This window comes from Bufo bufo, chromosome 10, assembly GCF_905171765.1.
Source record: "Bufo bufo chromosome 10, aBufBuf1.1, whole genome shotgun sequence".
Lineage (NCBI taxonomy): Eukaryota > Metazoa > Chordata > Amphibia > Anura > Bufonidae > Bufo > Bufo bufo.
The window spans coordinates 136897020-136918099 of NC_053398.1; the positions used below are offsets into that span (position 1 = coordinate 136897020).

Here is a 21080-nt window from a genome sequence, read left to right on the forward strand (position 1 = left end):
TATTCGCTCCCCTCTGCCAGAATACGGATTAATGGAACACTCTCTCCAGCTTTTCCCATTACTAATGGGACTAGGCAGGGGTGCCCACTCTCGCCTGCCCTCTTTGTTATTGTCATGGAGACCCTGCTGGCCAGGATCAGGCAAGACCCAGATATTAAGGGGATCACCGTGGGGTCGCATACCCATCTAACGGCCGCTTTTGCAGATGACCTTTTGGTCATAACGTCCAACCCTCTAACCTCTTTCCCCAGACTTCAAGCCCTTTTTGAAGAATATGGAGCGGTCTCAAATTTTAAGATCAACTATACTAAGTCACAGGCCCTGAATATTTCTTGCCCACCTGCTACTGTAGACACGCTTAAAGGTTCCGCTGCTTTTTCGTGGGCCACTAAGTCAATCCCTTTTCTAGGTACCCATATCTCAGCAAAACCAGAAGATCTTTTCGAGTTAAATTATGTCCCTTTACTGAAATCCATTAGAACACACTTACACTCTCTAAAACTCCCGTTTATCTCTTGGATTGGGCGGAAAAACTTCATTAAAGCGTTTATTGTCCCCAGACTGCTCTATCTCATCCAAACACTTCCTATCTGGCTACCCCATTCCTTCTTTGTGGAGGTCCGCAGGGTCATCTCAACCTTTGTTTGGTCTGGCAAGTCCCCTAGGTTGGCTTATGCCACTCTCACTCGGGAGAGGAGGTTGGGAGGCTTCGGCCTACCCGACATCTACCTTTATTACAAAGCATCGATGCTGAACAGAGCTCTGAGCCTCATCTCTTGGCGCCCTCTCGGCCTTGTCTCCCGACTGGAGTGTAATTTGCTTTCATATAGGGACAAGTTAGTTCTATGGGGCGTGCGCAAATGTACTGCTAATAATAAATTTACCTCGCCCTTATGGAAGGGTCTGTTACTGGAATGGACCAAATTATATGGGTCCTCGACCCTTAGGTTCCCAAGCTTGAGTCTCCCCTTAGAGCTGCTGCAGGCACATGTTCACCCTACCACCTCTGATGCAACAGGAATTTGGGCTTTACTATCTAACTTTAAACTGAAAGACATCATAACTGTATCAGGTGCCTTAAATTGGAGTAAAATATATGAAATCCCTAGGGTTCAGGAAGCCTCTTTCCTAGCGCTTATGGCTTTTAAGAAAGATCTGGCGCTTCTGAAATCTTTTCCCAGGCCTACGGGAGATCCCTCTTGGTTGGAGGGGAAAATCTCTAACGCCCTTCGCCCCAAGAAACCTCTCTCCACATTCTACAGGGAGCTACTCTCCTCCGCACCTCCAAATCTGTGGTTCCTTGCAGCCTGGGAGAAGGAGCTGTCCCTGTCCCTGTCAGAACCTGAAAAAGCGTTCATCCTCACACACTCACATGGTTTCAACCGTTGTATTAGAATACAGGCTAACTCTTATAAATTACTTACAAGATGGTATAAGACACCGGAGTTCCTTCACAAGCTCAATCCCACTATCCCAAACGGTTGCTGGAGGTGTGGAGGAGACATTGGTTCTTTATCTCATATTTGGTGGAGCTGCGAGAAAATAAAACCGTTTTGGGTTGAAGTACAAACAGCTATCAACAAGATATGTAATAGCCAGATTACCTTAGACGCAAAACTCCTGCTGCTCTGGTGTCCAAATGGCACGCTAACCCCCTCAAAGTACAATCTACAAACCATGCTTATTACAGCAGCTAGACTGCTGGTCCCTCTATTGTGGAAAAATGAATCAGCTCCCTCGTTCTTGATGTGGACGGAAAAAATTGACCAACTATATCGGTTTGAAGAATTAGCCCATTGGGAAAATCACTCTAGAGCAGTTTTTGTAAAACTATGGTCTCCTTGGAAGCTATATCGCAAATTCTAGGCTTAGATATGTCTTGATTTAAGATTTTGATTGACATCCAACTCTCCCCCTCCCCTATCCCACCTTCCTTTGTCTTGTTATAGCCCCCCCTCGTTAGATATTTGTTTACATTTGTCACTTTATTATTTGAAGTCGTGTATGCAACTATCTTGAATATATTGTGTTTGCTATCTATGCACTTGTCCAGCTGCGTCTGGACACAAAATGTATGACTCTCTACATGACTGTATATTTTTCTCAAATAAAAAGAAATTTGATAAAGAATATAACTACTATAATACTGCCTCCTATGTACAAGAATATAATTACTATAATACTGCTCCTATGTACAAGGATATAACTACTATAATACTGCTCCTATGTACAAGAATATAACTACTATAATACTGCTCCTATGTACAAGAATATAACTACTATAATACTGCTCCTATGTACAAGAATATAACTACTATAATACTGCTCCTATGTACAAGAATATAACTACTATAATACTGCCTCCTATGTACAGGAATATAACTACTATATTACTGCTCCTATGTACAAGAATATAACTACTATAATACTGTTTCTATGTACAAGAATATAACTACTATAATACTGCCTCCTATGTACAAGAATATAACTACTATATTACTGCTCCTATGTACAAGAATATAACTACTATAATACTGCTCCTATGTACAAGAATATAACTACTATAATACTGCCTCCTATGTACAAGAATATAATTACTATAATACTGCTCCTATGTACAAGAATATAACTACTATAATACTGCTCCTATGTACAGGAATATAACTACTATAATACTGATCCTATGTACAAGAATATAACTACTATAATACTGCTCCTATGTACAAGAATATAACTACTATAATACTGCTCCTATGTACAAGAATATAACTATTATAATACTGCTCCTATGTACAAGAATATAACTACTATAATACTGCTCCTATGTACAAGAATATAACTACTATAATACTGCTCCTATGTACAAGAATATAACTACTATAATACTGCTCCTATGTACAAGAATATAACTACTATAATACTGCTCCTATGTACAAGAATATAACTACTATAATACTGCCTCCTATGTACAGGAATATAACTACTATATTACTGCTCCTATGTACAAGAATATAACTACTATAATACTGTTCCTATGTACAAGAATATAACTACTATAATACTGCCTCCTATGTACAAGAATATAACTACTATAATACTGCTCCTATGTACAAGAATATAACTACTATAATACTGCCTCCTATGTACCAGAATATAACTACTATAATACTGCTCCTATGTACAAGAATATAACTACTATAATACTGCTCCTATGTACAAGAATATAACTACTATAATACTGCCTCCTATGTACAAGAATATAATTACTATAATACTGCTCCTATGTACAAGGATATAACTACTATAATACTGCTCCTATGTACAAGAATATAACTACTATAATACTGCTCCTATGTACAAGAATATAACTACTATAATACTGCTCCTATGTACAAGAATATAACTACTATAATACTGCTCCTATGTACAAGAATATAACTACTATAATACTGCCTCCTATGTACAGGAATATAACTACTATATTACTGCTCCTATGTACAAGAATATAACTACTATAATACTGTTCCTATGCACAAGAATATAACTACTATAATACTGCCTCCTATGTACCAGAATATATCTACTATAATACTGCTCCTATGTACAAGAATATAACTACTATAATACTGCTCCTATGTACAAGAATATAACTACTATAATACTGCCTCCTATGTACAAGAATATAATTACTATAATACTGCTCCTATGTACAAGGATATAACTACTATAATACTGCTCCTATGTACAAGAATATAACTACTATAATACTGCTCCTATGTACAAGAATATAACTACTATAATACTGCTCCTATGTACAAGAATATAACTACTATAATACTGCTCCTATGTACAAGAATATAACTACTATAATACTGCCTCCTATGTACAGGAATATAACTACTATATTACTGCTCCTATGTACAAGAATATAACTACTATAATACTGTTCCTATGTACAAGAATATAACTACTATAATACTGCCTCCTATGTACAAGAATATAACTACTATAATACTGCTCCTATGTACAAGAATATAACTACTATAATACTGCCTCCTATGTACAAGAATATAATTACTATAATACTGCTCCTATGTACAAGGATATAACTACTATAATACTGCTCCTATGTACAAGAATATAACTACTATAATACTGCTCCTATGTACAAGAATATAACTGCTATAATACTGCTCCTATGTACAGGAATATAACTACTATAATACTGCTCCTATGTACAAGAATATAACTACTATAATACTGCTCCAATGTGCAAGAATATAACTACTATAATACTGCTCCTATGTACAAGAATATAACTACTATAATACTGCTCCTATGTACAAGAATATAACTACTATAATACTGCCTCCTATGTACAAGAATATAACTACTATAATACTGCTCCTATGTACAAGAATATAACTACTATAATACTGCCTCCTATATACAAGAATATAACTACTATAATACTGCTCCTATGTACAGGAATATAACTACTATAATACTGCCCCTATGTACAAGAATATAACTATTATAATACTGCTCCTATGTACAAGAATATAACTACTATAATACTGATCCTATGTACAAGAATATAACTACTATAATATTGCTCCTATGTACAAGAATATAACTACTATAATACTGATCCTATGTACAAGAATATAACTACTATAATACTGCCTCCTATGTACAAGAATATAACTACTATAATACTGCTCCTATGTACAATAATATAACTACTATAATACTGCTCCTATGTACAAGAATATAACTACTATAATACTGCTCCTATGTACAAGAATATAACTACTATAATACTGCTCCTATGTACAAGAATATAACTACTATAACACTGCCTCCTATGTACAAGAATATAACTACTATAATACTGCCTCCTATGTACAAGAATATAACTGCTATAATACCGCTCCTATGTACAAGAATATAACTGCTATAATACTGCTTCTATGTACAAGAATATAACTACTATAATACTGCTCCTATGTACAAGAATATGTCTGCTATAATACTGCTCCCTTTGTTCAAGAATATACGGTAACGGCTATAATGCTGCCTGCTATGTACATGTATATGGAGCTTACAGTAGAGGAGATGTTATAAAGTGTAGGGACCGCCGAAAGCTGTAAGGGACAGAAATGGTCTGTTTTTATTATACAATATCCCAGTTTAGTGACCCCATTTTCTCTCAGCAAGAAACTCATTTGAAGGTGATGGTGAATCTCATTCCCACCCACCGTCCTCATCTATTTCATCTCTCTGACATTGGGTGACATGTGATATAATTGACTGAGCCGCTGTTCTCTGTGTGAGATGTTTATAAAGTCTCGGATAATATTATATTTGCATTGAAAGCGTAACCAAGCGGTGATCAGTATTGATCAGTGTAACAGAAGCAATTATCTGATTGGTTACCCTCGGGTGCAGTGCTGGTGTCATTTTTTCAATGAGACGACCTCCTCAGTGTCCACACTCTCCTAGCAGCCCCAACAATGGTGTAATAGCTTCGGGGCCACCGAGTTATCACCCATCATTTACAGAACAGAGAATTCACGTCCTTAAGCTTTCAGACACGGGTGCAACCGTTCCTCTGCTCTCTCTTTGAAATTACACCTTTGGGCCACAAAAATCCCTGCACACATATGTTCAACAGAAGGTGGGCCAGTCCTTGAGCCTGTCGGTGTCTGCTAAAGTTCATGGCAGTGCCAACGTGTGGAGCTGTAACTACGGTCAAGGACAATATATGTCAAGGTCTATAACGTGACAGGTGTTAGAAGATCTAAGAGACTGGCTGCATGTGATGTGATCTGACAGCCTCTTTTGGTTTAACTTGTTTCAGTGTTGTTGCTGGTAATGACCACACCTCTTGTCTCAGGTCATTCCAACTCCTCTATTTAGTCTGGCTTCACCCATCATGCTATACGGTTGATAGCTTCAGTTTTGTATTTGGAAGTGCTGGTGTGTTGTCCTCTTCTGAGTTCCTGCTCGTCCATGTACTAGGCCTCAGGGAGACGCTTGTTCTTTCATATTGGAAGGAACAGGTCGTCTCAAGCCCTGACACTATTCCAGGGAAATTCAGTGTTACCAGGGTCATAGGTTCCAGTGTATGAACATTGCTACCCTCAAGGTCTGTTCATACGGATAGGAGTCAGGGCTAGGATTAGGGTTTCTATAGGTGGTGTCCGTTTCCCTTTCCCTAGCTTTGAGGCCTAGTTCCTTTTCCCTTCCCACCTGCTGTCGGTGTGGTGTTCCCTCCCACATCGCTAGCTTGACAATATATGTCCTTTACGACCCACTGGGTAAATGTTGTTCCTGCCCAGCCACGACAGCAACTTGGCCAGGTGATGAGACTGCCGGCTACGCATTCTCAAGCTGTGGGTCCTGCGCCAATGTCCGCCTTTGCCTCCATATCCTCAAATTTTTCGTCAGCATCCACTTCAGGCAGAATTCACAGTGCTCCTCCAGCATACCACTTATGCAGAGCATGGCAGTGTCACATTGTTCTGCACCTGGCTTGCCTGGGCGAACTGATTCGTCCCGGGAGGGACTGCTTCGTGTCCTTCAAGAGGAAATCGCCAACTGAAAATCGGAACCATGGTCATAAACAATGGGAAGAACATGGTGTCGGTGCTGCATCAAGGAGGGCTGAACCATGCGCCCTGCATGGCGCACGTCTTTAATCTGGTTGTAAAACGGTTCCTGAAGTCTTCCACCCATCTGCAAGACATCCTGAAAATGTCCAGGAAACTTTGCATGCACTTCAGCCACTCGTACACCGCAAAGCACACCCTCCTTGAGCTGCAAAAGCAGAATTGGCTCCAAACCTCACACTGCTGCTGCCACCCTGCTGGCTCACGGCCACGCTAGCACCCTGCTGGCTCACGGCCACGCTAGCACCCTGCTGGCTCATGGCCACGCTAGCACCCTGCTGGCTCACGGCCACGCTAGCACCCTGCTGGATCACGGCCACGGTAGCACCCTGCTGACTCAGCCACTGCCTTATGCGCGAGCTGCCACCCTCATCCCCTGATGATGATGATGATGATGAAGCCCCCTCTTCACCCAGATCCCACGTGCGATCGCTACATCATCCACTACTGTCTGCATGTCACCGGTCTCAGTGATCGCTCACACCAGTTCCCTTGCAATTCTCATCGTCGCTACTTGCCTGCCTATCAGAGGAAGCGGCGGATGTCTCCTCCAGATCTTGGCTGGGCAGTAGCTGCTGACTGTCCTTAATATGTTTGTCCTCGCTGAAAAGTGGAGCCGAGCGCATACAATACTTCCCAAGAATAAGAATCAGAAAAGGACAAAGGCAGGTTGAGGATAGGTGAGGGCACAGGGCCTGCTCCCGGGCCATGCCATCTAATCAGGCCAGTCGCTAACAGACAGGCAAAACAAGCAATTGCTTGGGGCCCCGAGCTGGCCCGGGGCCCCAAACTTCTGTTGATTTTTTATTTTTTTATTTTTATTTCCACACACACTACACACAGGCAGCCAGGCCCGAGCCGCGGACCGCCCGCCCTCTATACTAGACTAGTGTAGTGGGCGGGACGCGGGCGGTCCGAGGCTCGGGCCTGGCTGGGGAGGAGTCAGGACTGGAGCAGGGCGCACGCAGGGCCGGGCCAACACAGTGGCTGCGGAGGCTCCAGCCAGGCCACTGAGTAACTCAGAAGATCCGATGGTATATTCTAACCCCCAGGCGTTCCCATGGTGACGGGGACGCTTGCCTGGGGGTTAGAATATACCATCGGATCTGAGTTTTCACGAGCTCAGTGAGATTGTAAAAACTCAAATCCGATGGTATATTCTAACCCCCAGGCGTTCCCATGGTGACAGGGACGCTTGCCTGGGGGTTAGAATATACAGGGCCACGCCGCTCACAGCAGTATATTTATAAACTAATCAGTAACTACTTTTACTTTAATCATTGCTCATTGCTGAGCTCTTTACTTGGATTTTTTTGATAACTTACTCTGTCTTAGCTCCTCCGGTAACAGCAGGCAGTGCGGGGGGCGGCGCTCACTCACTGACGTCTCGCGCCTGCTCCTCCCACTAGGCGGCGCAGGCGCGTGACGTCAGTGAGTGAGGGCCGCCCCCCGCACTGCCTGCTGTTATTGGAAGAGCTAAGACAGAGTAAGATATCAAAAAAATCCAAGTAAAGAGCTCAGCAATGAGCAATTATTAAAGTTAAAGTAGTTACTGATTAGTTTATAAATATACTGCTGTCAGCGTCGGGGAGGGGGATCTGTGGATGGCACTGTTTAGGGGGGATCTGTGGATGGCACTGTTTAGGGGGGGATCTGTGGATTGCACTGTTATGAGGGGGGGGGATCTGTGGATGGCACTGTTTAGGGGGGGATCTGTGGATGGAACTGTTTAGGGGGGATCTGTGGATGGCACTGTTTAGGGGAGGGGGATCTGTGGATTGCACTGTTTAGGGGGTAGATCTGTGGATGGCACTGTTTAGGGGGATCTGTGGATGGCACTGTTTAGGGGGGATCTGTGGATGGCACTGTTTTGGGGGGATCTGTGGATGGCACTGTTTTGGGGGGATCTGTGGATGGCACTGTTTTGGGGGGATCTGTGGGTGGCACTGTTTTGGGGGGATCTGTGGGTGGCACTGTTTAGGGGTGATCTGTGGATGGCACTGTTTAGGGGGGATCTGTGGATGGCACTGTTAAGGGGGGATCTGTGGATGGCACTGTTTTGGGGGATCTGTGGATGGCACTGTTTTGGGGGGGATCTGTGGATGGCACTGTTTTGGGGGGATCTGTGGATGGCACTGTTTAGGGGGGATCTGTGGATAGCACTGTTTAGGGGAGGGGGATCTGTGGATGGCACTGTTTAGGGGGGATCTGTGGATGGCACTGTTTAGGGGGGGATCTGTGGAGTCGGCAGTCATCATGAAGCGGAATTATGCTTCAGGAAGCCAGAAAAGAAAGAAGAGAAAGGAAGAGGAGGATAAGAAAAAACAAGATAGTGGTAAGTGATAAATTACATACACGTAAGGTGGGGAGGGGGCGTGGAAGGGGGGGCCTCCATGTCTATTTTGCTTGGGGCCCCCAAATTCCTTCAAACGGCCCTGCATCTAAGTGTCGTGTCATAGGAACCCACCGACTCCTGTCTGATGTCACTTGAGAGGAGGTAGAAGACCGAGTCAACCATTCAAGAACTGCTGGGTTGCTGGTCACAACACGACCGCTAGCTGACACCGGGAGCTCAGGCGACTGCTGCTTCCACCCCCCTTCTTCTGCTGCCTGCGACAGAAAAATTTTGGCCACTGCCTGTTCCCTTAGAAGGACCGGTCACCTGTCTGTCAGACATACTGTACTGTAACAGTAACTGTAAGGGTAAAGTAGCAGTAGTGTCAGGCCGCATTTTCACCCCCAAAACAAGATGTACTTATATGTGAGAACCTGAGCACCCTAAAATCTGTAGTATTAAGCCGCAATTTCACCCTAGAATCAAGGATGAATGGATGTACTTATATAGAAAAAAAACTAATAAACACCCCAAAACTTGTAGTATCAAGACTCCAATTTCACCCCAATTATGGATATAATGGATATACTGTACTTCTATATAAAAGAATGTGAACATCCTGAAATCTGTAGTAATAGATCACTTTTAGTAACCCCAATTAGTGCAGCGAGGTGTAATAGAATTGCTCCTATTACCCAGGCTGTACACTCTCCTATTGGTCCCTGCTCTCTCCCTATAGTGTAGATCATGCCTCCCTATCCGTTCCCTACGCTATGAATGATCTTTGCCTGAACTGCTCAATAGTCATATTTTGTGAATAAAGTCTTTCCCAATCACTGTCCCTAGTGCCTGTAACGTCTGTCCCTGCACTAAGTTCACTATAAAATGGCGGAGACCTGGCAGGAGGAGGCTTTTTATAGGGCTGTGACATCACAGGGGCTGTCTATCTGCTGATTGTCTGTCTGCATGGCATCATGGGTGATTCCTCATTCCCGGGCAACACGTGTAGCAGCCATTTTAGAAAAAATATGTTTCGATACCACGAATTTTGATTCGGATCGAATTCCACGTCGTCAAATTCGATACGCTCAAGTCAAGTTCTGAATTCTGTGGACTTCTTATGTGGAAAGAGAAGCTACTGGGCCCCCGAGGCAGGTGTGAATCCAGCCGTCACGCACCCTTTTGTTTCATTATGTCTGATGCAGATGTTTCTATGCAGCCAACAATAGTTACGTCCAAAAAAATCCGGCTTGCATCATCCCCCCCTGCATGCGCCGCAGCAAATTATATATTGAAGTAGTGTAATTAGTGCTGTTAGAAACTTTAGGACGCGTTCCCCGTCATCTGCTTAAATCTCCTGGTTACAATCCTACCACTGGAAGACGTTCATTTAATGCATTTAGCAATTAGGATTAACATATATTAGTATCAAATTAAATCCTACCTACGTCAAAGGTTCGGACGTCGCTATTCCGCTTATTATTACCTCTTTTTGGAGCTCTTTCTCATACAACCATTTCTTCAGCCTGGAAGGAAGGGGGGAGGGGGGGGCCTCTCTGACGTCTTTCCAGGCTGTGGGACACAACAGTCTTGTATCCCGAAATTTTTTTACCAGGGCAGAATCGGACACCGGATGAAAAACGTTCTCACTGTGAGGTAATATGGGCGACATATGCCTGTAAACTAGAATACCGTCCATCACAGACGTATATATCTCCTACAGTAAAGGGTCTAAGAGACACCACTCTGGTTAATAGAGGGGGTCCCAAACAGAGGATCACCCCTCCCCCCACACACACACTTATGGCTATACAGTGGGGAAAATAAGTATTTGATACACTGGTGATTTTGCTAATTTTCCCACCTACAAAGAATGGAGAGTTCTGTAATTCAACTGTGAGAGACAGACTCTAAAAAAATCCAGAAAATCACATTTTATGATTTCTAAATAATTTATTTGCATTTTATTGCATGAAATAAGTACAAACCGGATTCCAAAAAAGTTGGGACACTAAACAAATTGTGAATAAAAACTGAATGCAATGATGTGGAGATGGCAAATGTCAATATTTTATTTGTAATAGAACGTAGATGACAGATCAAACGTTTAATCCGAGTAAATGTATCATTTTAAAGGAAAAATACGTTGATTCCAATTTTCACGGTGTCAACAAATCCCCAAAAAGTTGGGACAAGTAGCAATAAGAGGCTGGAAAAAGTAAATTTGAGCATAACGAAGAACTGGAGGACCAATTAACACTAATTAGGTCAATTGGCAACATGATTGGGTATAAAAAGAGCTTCTCAGAGTGGCAGTGTCTCTCAGAAGCCAAGATGGGTAGAGGATCACCAATTCCCACAATGTTGCGCAGAAAGATAGTGGAGCAATATCAGAAAGGTGTTACCCAGCGAAAAATTGCAAAGACTTTGCATCTATCATCATCAACTGTGCATAACATCATCCGAAGATTCAGAGAATCTGGTACAATCTCTGTGCGTAAGGGTCAAGGCGGTAAATCCATACTGGATGCCCGTGATCTCCGGGCCCTTAAACGACACTGCACCACAAACAGGAATGCTACTGTAAAGGAAATCACAGAATGGGCTCAGGAATACTTCCAGAAACCATTGTCAGTGAACACAATCCACCGTGCCATCCGCTGTTGCCAGCTGAAACTCTACAGTGCAAAGAAGAAGCCATTTCTAAGCAAGATCCACAAGCTCAGGCGTTTTCACTGGGCCAGGGATCATTTAAAATGGAGTGTGGCAAAATGGAAGACTGTTCTGTGGTCAGACGAGTCACGATTCAAAGTTCTTTTTGGGAATCTGGGACGCCATGTCATCCGGACCAAAGAGGACAAGGACAACCCAAGTTGTTATCAACGCTCAGTTCAGAAGCCTGCATCTCTGATGGTATGGGGTTGCATGAGTGCGTGTGGCATGGGCAGCTTGCATGTCTGGAAAGGCACCATCAATGCAGAAAAATATATTCAGGTTCTAGAACAACATATGCTCCCATCCAGACGTCATCTCTTTCAGGGAAGACCCTGCATTTTTCAACAAGATAATGCCAGACCACATTCTGCATCAATCACAACATCATGGCTGCGTAGGAGAAGGATCCGGGTACTGAAATGGCCAGTCTGCAGTCCAGATCTTTCACCTATAGAGAACATTTGGCGCATCATAAAGAGGAAGGTGCAACAAAGAAGGCCCAAGACGATTGAACAGTTAGAGGCCTGTATTAGACAAGAATGGGAGAGCATTCCTATTTCTAAACTTGAGAAACTGGTCTCCTCGGTCCCCAGACGTCTGTTGAGTGTTGTAAGAAGAAGGGGAGATGCCACACAGTGGTGAAAATGGCCTTGTCCCAACTTTTTGGGGATTTGTTGACACCATGAAATTCTGATTCAACATATTTTTCCCTTAAAATGGTACATTTTCTAAGTTTAAACTTTTGTTCCGTGATTTATGTTCTATTCTGAATAAAATATTAGAAGTTGGCACCTCCACATCATTGCATTCAGTTTTTATTCACGATTTGTATAGTGTCCCAACTTTTTTGGAATCCGGTTTGTATTTGATACAATAGAAAAACAGAGTTCTTGAGTGTGCACACACTGCAGCAGGGATTTTGGCCCACTCCTCCATACAGAACTTCTCCAGATCTTTCAGGTTTCAGGGATGTCAATGGGCTACATTGAGTTTCAGCTCCCTCCAAAGATTTTCAATTGGGTTCAGATATGAAGACTGGCTAGGCCACTCCAAGACCTTTAAATGCTTCTTACGAAGCCACTCCTTAGTTGCCTTGGCTGTGTGTTTTGGGTCATTGTCATGCTGGAAGACCCAGTTTCCACCCCATGCTTCACAGTTGGGACGGTGTTTTTGGGGTTGTACTCATCCTTCGTCTTCCTCCAAACACGGCGAGTGGAGTTGATACCAAAAAGTTCTATTTTAGTCTCATCTGACCACATAACCTTCTCCCATGCCTCTTCTGGATCATCCAGATGGTCATTGACGAACTTCAAACGGGCCTGGACATGTGCTTGTGTGAGCAGGGGAACCTTGTGTGCCCTGCAGGATTTTAATCCATGATGGCGTAGTGTGTTACTGACGGTAAGCTTTGAGACTGTGGTCCCAGCTCTCTTCAGGTCGATGACTAGGTCCTCCCATGTAGTTCTTAGCTGATTCCTAAACCTGTCTCAGAATCATCCTTATCCCACAAGGCGAGGTCTTGCATGAAGCCCCAGACCGAGGAAGATTGACAGTCATCTTGTGTTTCTTCCATTTACTAATAATTGCGCCACCAGTTGTTGCCTTCTCACCAAGCTGCTTGCCTATTCTCCTGTAGCCCATCCCAGCCTTGTGCAGGTCTCCAATTTCACCAGTGTATCAAATACTTATTTTCCCCACTGTATGCACTACTAGTATATATGGAAGGGGTCTCCAAAGAGGACATCCCCTTTTATCATACCTCCACTGCATGGCTGAATACCACAGTGCAGCACAAATTACCTCTACTACAGCGCTGAATATCACAGGGCAGCACAAAATACCTCTACTACAGTGCTGAATACCACAGTGCAGCACAAAATACCTCTACTGCAGCGCTAAATACCACAGTGCAGCACAAAATACCTCTACTGCAGCGCTAAATACCACAGGGCAGCACAAATTACCTCTACTACAGCGCTGAATATCACAGGGCAGCACAAAATACCTCTACTGCAGCGCTGAATATCACAGGGCAGCACAGGATAGCACAGGTGCAGCATAGGTGCCAAGGATAATAGTACTCAAGGTTTTGTTGTCACTTGGGGTTGGCAGTGCAGTGGATGGGAAGACAGCACAAGATCTTCCGGGGCACTCTCCGTTGCAGGAAACACCAGCCAGATGTTGGTTGAGGTGCCCTTGATGGTGGTGATGTTTAGGGTGCTTGTGGCTGGGCCCCTGGTTCGTGACGCCAGCACCGTTGGGTGCAAATGTTGAGAGTAGTAGTTGTAAGAATGAGGAGTCAGTAATTGCAAACCAGTTGAACATTTACTGAAGATCAATAGTCTCTGGACAGTTGGTACAGTTCATCAATAAGAAGCGTTTTATATGGCATAAGTGATAAGTTCACTGGTAATCCTATTATCTGGTAGTGGCAAATGTATTTGAGCAATTGTCCTTTTAGGAGTAGACTCTTGGCAAGGATCCTGGTAGAAATCCTATACTTACTTCACAGCACACTGGCACTGAAGATTCTAATAATTGTTTATTTAGGAGTTTTTCTTTATGGGCGTCCCCCTCACGGCAGGCAAACACATCTGCTTCATTATTTGGCTGGAAACTCATCTAGAAACGGTTTTATGTTTTCTCATTACAACCCGGAAGGTTAAGTCAGTGATAATGACAATTTGGCCTAAATTATCTGGTTGTGTCCAGGCACTCTGTAAGCTTCTCCTGGTCACTGGTGCTAATGAGGTCTATAAGCCTTGGTTAGCTGATACCCTCACTAGTCTCCTTGCATCTCGGTGTATGGACTCACTGTCTGGTGCTGGTCTTCTGCAATGATCTTCTCCAGGCTTGATCAGGGCCCAGAGGGAAGTACAGCAGTTACATGGTGGCTTAGGTCAGTCTCTCTCCTCCATGGACTTGCTTCTTCCTCCTCTAACTTCAACAACCTCTATTCTGCACACTCTCTTCTGCTCTTATCTAGACACCCCCCCCCCCCCACTATATATGCTATGTGGTGCCAGCACCACCTAGGGGCGAATGGATGTAATGACATTGCCAGCCAGAAAATAGGAAATACCATACCATGCAAATAAAGATGTTTATACATTAAGATGTTTGAAGTGCCCCATTCTCACACATATGTGGGACACTGCACCCTCACCAATAAATAAACCACATCGTACCTGGAGTTTTTTTTTTTTTTACTATATTTAAGTCCATAATTTGAGCCCTCTTACCCAGTAGTGCCATACTCAGCTGCCTACTCTGCCTACCCCTGCTTTAATCCCAAAATGAGGGGTGCTTTACAGTTAACACACAGAGTAATGACCCTGATTACATATAGAATAACATGCAGGGTTGCCCATATAACTACATATATGGGAGAAGACGGGCGCTGGATGGCCACGGCCACGGCCTAATCATTGAAATATAGAAAAGAAGATTAAAGATCCTGCAACAAAAACCAGCAGATGTATCATTGGCTGCTTTGATCTGAACAGCCTGCCTTATTTACATTACAATCTAATTCCTTTGATACAATGTTGATGTCATTGTGCGGTTGCCATGGTAATCGGTAATTTAGTGATGCAAGCAAAAGAACAATTGATTAAAAATGAATCAGAGTCCACTAAAACTCGGTCTACGAAGAAGAAAAGTTTGTGTGGAAACAATCAGCGCTGAAGAGAATGATTACATGGATGCACCAGAGCGCCCCCAGTCACGTATGATTTATACGTCTTTGATGGATCAAATATGGTTGTCTGCGATTATCCACCCCTTGTTTAGTTATGAAGTCAGAAAGGAGGGATAACATACATAAAGGGGTAGGGGGTGACTATGTCTGAGGAGGTAGAGGTGCATCTCTTGACGCAAACCTCCAATGGGATCTCCAAAGGAACAGTCAGCTCGAGCAGGTTCAACTAGACTTGTAGGACTTGAAGGAACTAAATACGGAGCCATCTATGAAGTCCCTTTTTTATCATTCCATGCGACCTGATTCCGTTTTTGAGCTTTCATGTGGCTAAAACACTTTGCTTTAAATCTGGCTTTTATGCCCCTCCCATATGTGACAGATTGGAGCTAGGTGCTTGAAAATTTCGTCATCTGCAGATCTTAGAGAAACCCGATACTTCTTCGGTTTGCAGAACCTTGCCGCTTGTCCTTCTTGGTGCTGCAGTTCCAGTGTTGAGAAATTTATGTGCACAGCTTATTACTGTGTGAATATATTTATGGGGACATTTATCAAACTGGTGTAAAGTAGAACTCGCTCCTAAAGAGCTCAACACGTTTCGGGGTGTACATAAAAAAAAAACTTCCTCAGGAGCAAAAGATTAAACTTTTTTATGTACACCCCGAAACGTGTTGAGCCCTATTGAATAAAGAAAATGAAGATGAGCCTAGTCTGGATGTGTGTGGATTTCGACCACTGATATATCACAAGCGAACCTGGCCGGGGGATACTGTCTCAGGTATCATAATACCATACCTGTTTGACATTTCCCCAGTGAAGTGAGTAAGAATCAATTAATTTTACATTGCATGTCCATTCAAGAATCGCCATGATTTCTTTAAGTGACCTTGGCCGGGGGGTACTGTTTAAGGCAGATGCATGCCGGTTTGACAGCCCCTCAGTGAAGTGAGTAGGAATGCTCACAGTTTTGATGCTTTTTATAATGCAAATTTGCGACATTTTACTGAGTTTTTATTATTGATGTTTGTGGGGATTAGGCGCTTTTTTGTGTAATTTTAAATTAATTAAGAAGGTCAAAACCATTATAGACCAAAAATCTTACACGTATCTTTTCCTGTGATGACCTAAGCGTTTAGCCTGGTGCTAAAGCTTCTTTTTAGCAGCCTCCCCTATTGTGGTTGTTTGTACTTTTTTTGTACTTTTTTTGTTTTTTCTTTCCAATAATTGAGTAATAGTCCCATCACCGTTGGCGCCCTGTGAGTGGGATACCTTTTGTGCAAAGGTTCTCTAATCTCCTCCTTCTTTTTCCTTTTTTTCTTCTTTTGTCTGTCAGAATAGATTACGCTATGGGGAATCCCGATCTATGCTCCACTGACTATCAGATTGAATACAGAGTGAGGGGAGTATCTGACCATTCACCGTTACTCCTGACATTTTTACCTGGGCTTAGGAGGGCCGGTCACTCAATGAGGATGCATCCCTTCTGGCTTACTCTTTTCTCCTCCAATGATCGTATTCCAGACCAATTGTCAGTATTTTTAGAGATTCGTGATGACAATGTCGATCCTTTGCTGAGGTGGGACACATTGAAGGCTTACTTAAGGGGATGCCTAAAATCTTCCATCTCCTTTGTTAAACAAGCTTCAGCCAGGTTAGAGGAGGAAGTGGCATCTGAATGCTCTAATCTAGAGAGGTTATACACCGATGACCCTACTGACCAGAACAAACAGAATTGGCTTATAAAGGGGTAGCCAATACCTGAACCTCCTGAAGGAGAAGGCCCTGCGCAAGCTATTTTTTACTAGGCAATTTTACTTTGAATTGGGGAACCAATATAGTAAACTATTAGCCCATATAATTCAGCAAAATCAGGCTTCCCCAGCGATACTTAGAATAAGGGATGTAAATGGTGGTCTATTAACAGAACTTGATGCCATCACCTGCAGATTTAGGGGTTACTACCAATCGCTCTATACTGGTAGGGCGGAATACACATTGGATGGCGTTAGGAGTTATTTATCAGAAATAGAGATTCCTAAACTCTCGCAAGAATCGAGGAATTTATTGGAGGCCCAGATAACAGCTAAAGAGATCTCAGACGCTATCTCTACACTTACGAAGGGGCCCGGATCGGCTGCCTGTAGGAAATATATTCCAAATATGCTGCCTCTCTGACCCCACCTCTATTACATATGTACACAGAGTCGTTTTCTCAGGGTAGTTTGCCACCATCTTTGTATGAAGCAACTATTGTGATTTTATTGAAGCCAGGAAAGGATCCTACGGAGGGCGGCTCTTATAGGCCAATATCTCTGCTGAATCTGGATTATAAAATACTGACAAAAATTGTAGCATCTAGACTGGGCAAGGTTGTTAGCCCTTTGATACACCCAGATCAGTCGGGCTTTTTACCTGGTAGATCCACGTCTGACAATATCAGAAGGGTCCAAGTAATTACCCAGATAGGCTTGTCTAAAAAACAGAAATGGCCATTGGCCTCATTAGATGCGGCCAAGGCTTTTGACTCGATAGAGTGGCCGTTTTTACTAGCCACACTGGAACATTTTGGAGTTGGTCCTAATTTTATTAAATGGTTTTCCATTTTATACAAGGAACCAAAATCGAACATTTTGGTGAATGGTACATGTTCAAGCAGTTTTAAACTTGGTAGAGGTACCCGGCAGGGCTGCCCACTTTCCCCCTTGCTCTTTGCCTTAGCTATAGAGCCTCTGGCCATACGTATTAGAGGTGATAGAATTTCCAAGGGTGTGAGTTTGGGACAGGATCTATACGCAAACGACATGGTGCTTTTTATGTCAAAGGTTGAAACCATCAAGTGGGACCAACTATGGGGAACATGTATTGTGAAGAGGGTGGGGTTAAATATTAGATGACCTCTTTAACCATCCTCTGGGACCAACTATGGGGAACATGTATTGTGAAGAGGGTGGGGTTAAATATTAGATGACCTCTTTAACCATCCTCTGGGACCAACTATGGGGAACATGTATTGTGAAGAGGGTGGGGTTAAATATTAGATGACCTCTTTAACCATCCTGTGGGACCAGCTATGGGGACATGTATTGTGAAGAGGGTGGCGTTAAATCTTAGGTGACCCCTTTAACCATTAAGTGGGGTCATACTTTAGTCCTGGTCCAGTTGCATATTCCAATGGATACCAGCAATGGCTAATATGCAGGTCAATGTGTGCCTGACTTCTACCTACCAACACTGAGTCTATTTTAAGCCCTGCTCCTAAAACTCTGACTTTAGGCAACACTTAAATCTTCCAAAGCTATATAAAGGTAGTTGCAATGGCAGCCATATTGGTGTTGAATTTTAGCATTAAATGCTCTTTGATTAACTATTAATTGTTGGGACTTCTGTTTGCTCCATACATCTCGCCAGAGATGGCAGCCAATGACTCAAGTAGACGCTGGATCCTGATGTGCACTTCTTTACTAAGCTGCCCTGGGCAGTCATCCAAGTTCTTACAAGAAAGATGTATCCACCTGTGAAGAAAAAGAACCTCCTTTAATCCTCTAAAACTGTCCAAGAGGAAAGATCCCAGAGTTCTCCTGTGAAAATCCTTTCAATTAAAACCTCAATTACTGCAGGATTGTCTCGGTGGCTGACACCACACACATAGCATGTATGGCCACTCCAGGGACCAGATACACACGTCTCCTGTAACATGTTCCTGGTGGCTGCAGAGAACGGGATTCATTAGCTGCTATATCTGGAAGGACTGATGGGAAGGAAATAGCAGGAATCGCCTTGTCTATGGAAATTCCTAATGAGCTTCAGAAGTGTTGTGTGCATTCAGTCCTTCTCAGAGAAATGTCTGTGTGTAACAAATCCATATTCATATCCATGTGTCAGGATAAAACACAGTCCTCCTGTCCTTTCTTCTCTGTTTCCATCTTTGTCTTATTCAATTGTTTCTATTTTTCTTCCCTTTTCCTTGCATAGCATTTCTTGCATTCCTTTATAGCTCCTTCCTTCTAACCTTAACCTCCTAGTTTCCTTTAGTGTTTTCTCCATTGATTTCTTCTTTCCTCCTTTCTTTACTTACTTCTTCCCTTCTTTCCTTCATTCCATTCTTCATTGCTGCCTCTGCTTTCTTCCTTCCTTCCTACATTCTCTTCCTTGCTTCCTTTCCTTTCTACTCATTCCTTCCTCTCTTTATTTATCACCCTCTCTCTTCCTTCCTACCATATTATGTCTATCCATATTTAATTTCTCTCTCTTTCTCTCTCTCTCTCTTTCCATCATTCCTTCCTTCTTTTATTCCATCCTTTATTCTTTAGATTGTTTTCCTTCTTCCCTTTCTTTCTTCATCCCTTACTTTTCTCTCCTTTCTTCCATCCCTCCTTCCTTCTTTCTATTTCTTCCTCCTCTTTCTTTCTACCTTCTTTCCTTCCTTCCCCTCTACCTCCCTCCTGCTTTCATTCCCCCTTCACTCCCCTTCCCTTCTGTCCTTCCCTCATTCTCTACCTCCCTCCATCTTCCTTCCCTACTTACTCCTTATTTTCATTCATTTTTATATTTTATTTTTTCCTCAATTCATTCCCTCCTATGTTTATTCTTTCCATCCATCTTTCATTCTTGTCTTTCTTTCTCCTCCCTTTCTCCCCTGTTTATTTCTATCATTCCTTGTCTTAATCATTCGCTCTGTTTTCACTTTCCTTCCTACTTTTATTCTTTCTTTCCTTCCCCCTTCCATCCTTCCTTCACTCCCTCCCATCCTTTCCTTCCTTCTCTCTCCACCACTTTCCTTCCCGCCTTCTTTCCCTCCCTCGTTTTTCCTTCCCTTTCTTCCTTTCCTCCTATTTCCTTTCTCCCTCTGTCCTTTTTTTCTTCCTTCCTTCCTTCCTTCCTCTCTTTCTTCTTCCTTCCGCCCTTTCTCCTTGCTTCCTTCCTCTCTCTCTCTCTCTCTCTCTCATTTCTTCCTTCCTTCCTTCCTTCCTCTCTCCTCCTTCCTTTCTCTTTCTGTCCTTCCTTCATCCCTCTCTCCTTCCTTCGTCCCTTCCTCCCTCCCTCTCTCCTTCCTTTCTTCCTCCCTCTCCTTCCTTCCTTCCTTCCTTCCTTCCTCTCTCCTTCCCTCCTCCCTTCCTCCCCTGTCTATTTCTGTCATTCTTTGTCTTAATCATTTGCTTTGTTTTCACTTTCCTTCCTACTTTTATTCTTTCCTTCTTCCCCCCTTCCATCCTTCCTTCACTTCCTTCTATCCTTTCTTTCCTTCCTTCTCTCTCCACCACTTTCCTTCCACCTTCTATCCCTCCCTAATGTTTCCTTCCCTTTCTTCCTCCCCTCCTATTTCCTTGCTCCCTCTGTCCTTCCTTCCTTCCTCCCCCTCTCCTTCCTTCCTTCCTCTCTCCTTTCTTCCTTTCTCTTTCCTCTCTCTCTTTCCTTCCTTCCTCTCCTTCCCTACTTCTTTCCTTCCCTCCTTCCTACTTCCCTCATTCCTTCCTCCTTCTCTCCTTCCTTCCTTCCTTCCTTCCTCCCTCTCTCCTACCTTATTCCCTCTCTCCTTCCTTCCTCCCACTCTCCTTCTTTCCTTCCTCTCTCCTTCAATCCTTCCTCCTTCCCTCATTCCTTCCTCCTCTCCTTCCTTCCTCCCTCTCTCCTACCTTACTCCCTCTCTCCTCCCTTCCTC

General features: G+C 43.1%; 1 long non-coding RNA gene across 1 annotated transcript; it reads right to left on the reverse strand.

Moving 5' to 3' along the window:
• Nucleotides 1-1449: 1449 nt before the first annotated feature.
• LOC120981204 lies at nt 1450-19323 on the reverse strand. Its single transcript, XR_005774641.1, has 3 exons — nt 19314-19323; nt 9939-9948; nt 1450-1532 (listed from the first exon to the last, which is right to left on the reverse strand). It is a non-coding gene; the product is annotated as an uncharacterized LOC120981204 (long non-coding RNA).
• Between the last annotated feature and the right edge of the window lie 1757 nt (nt 19324-21080).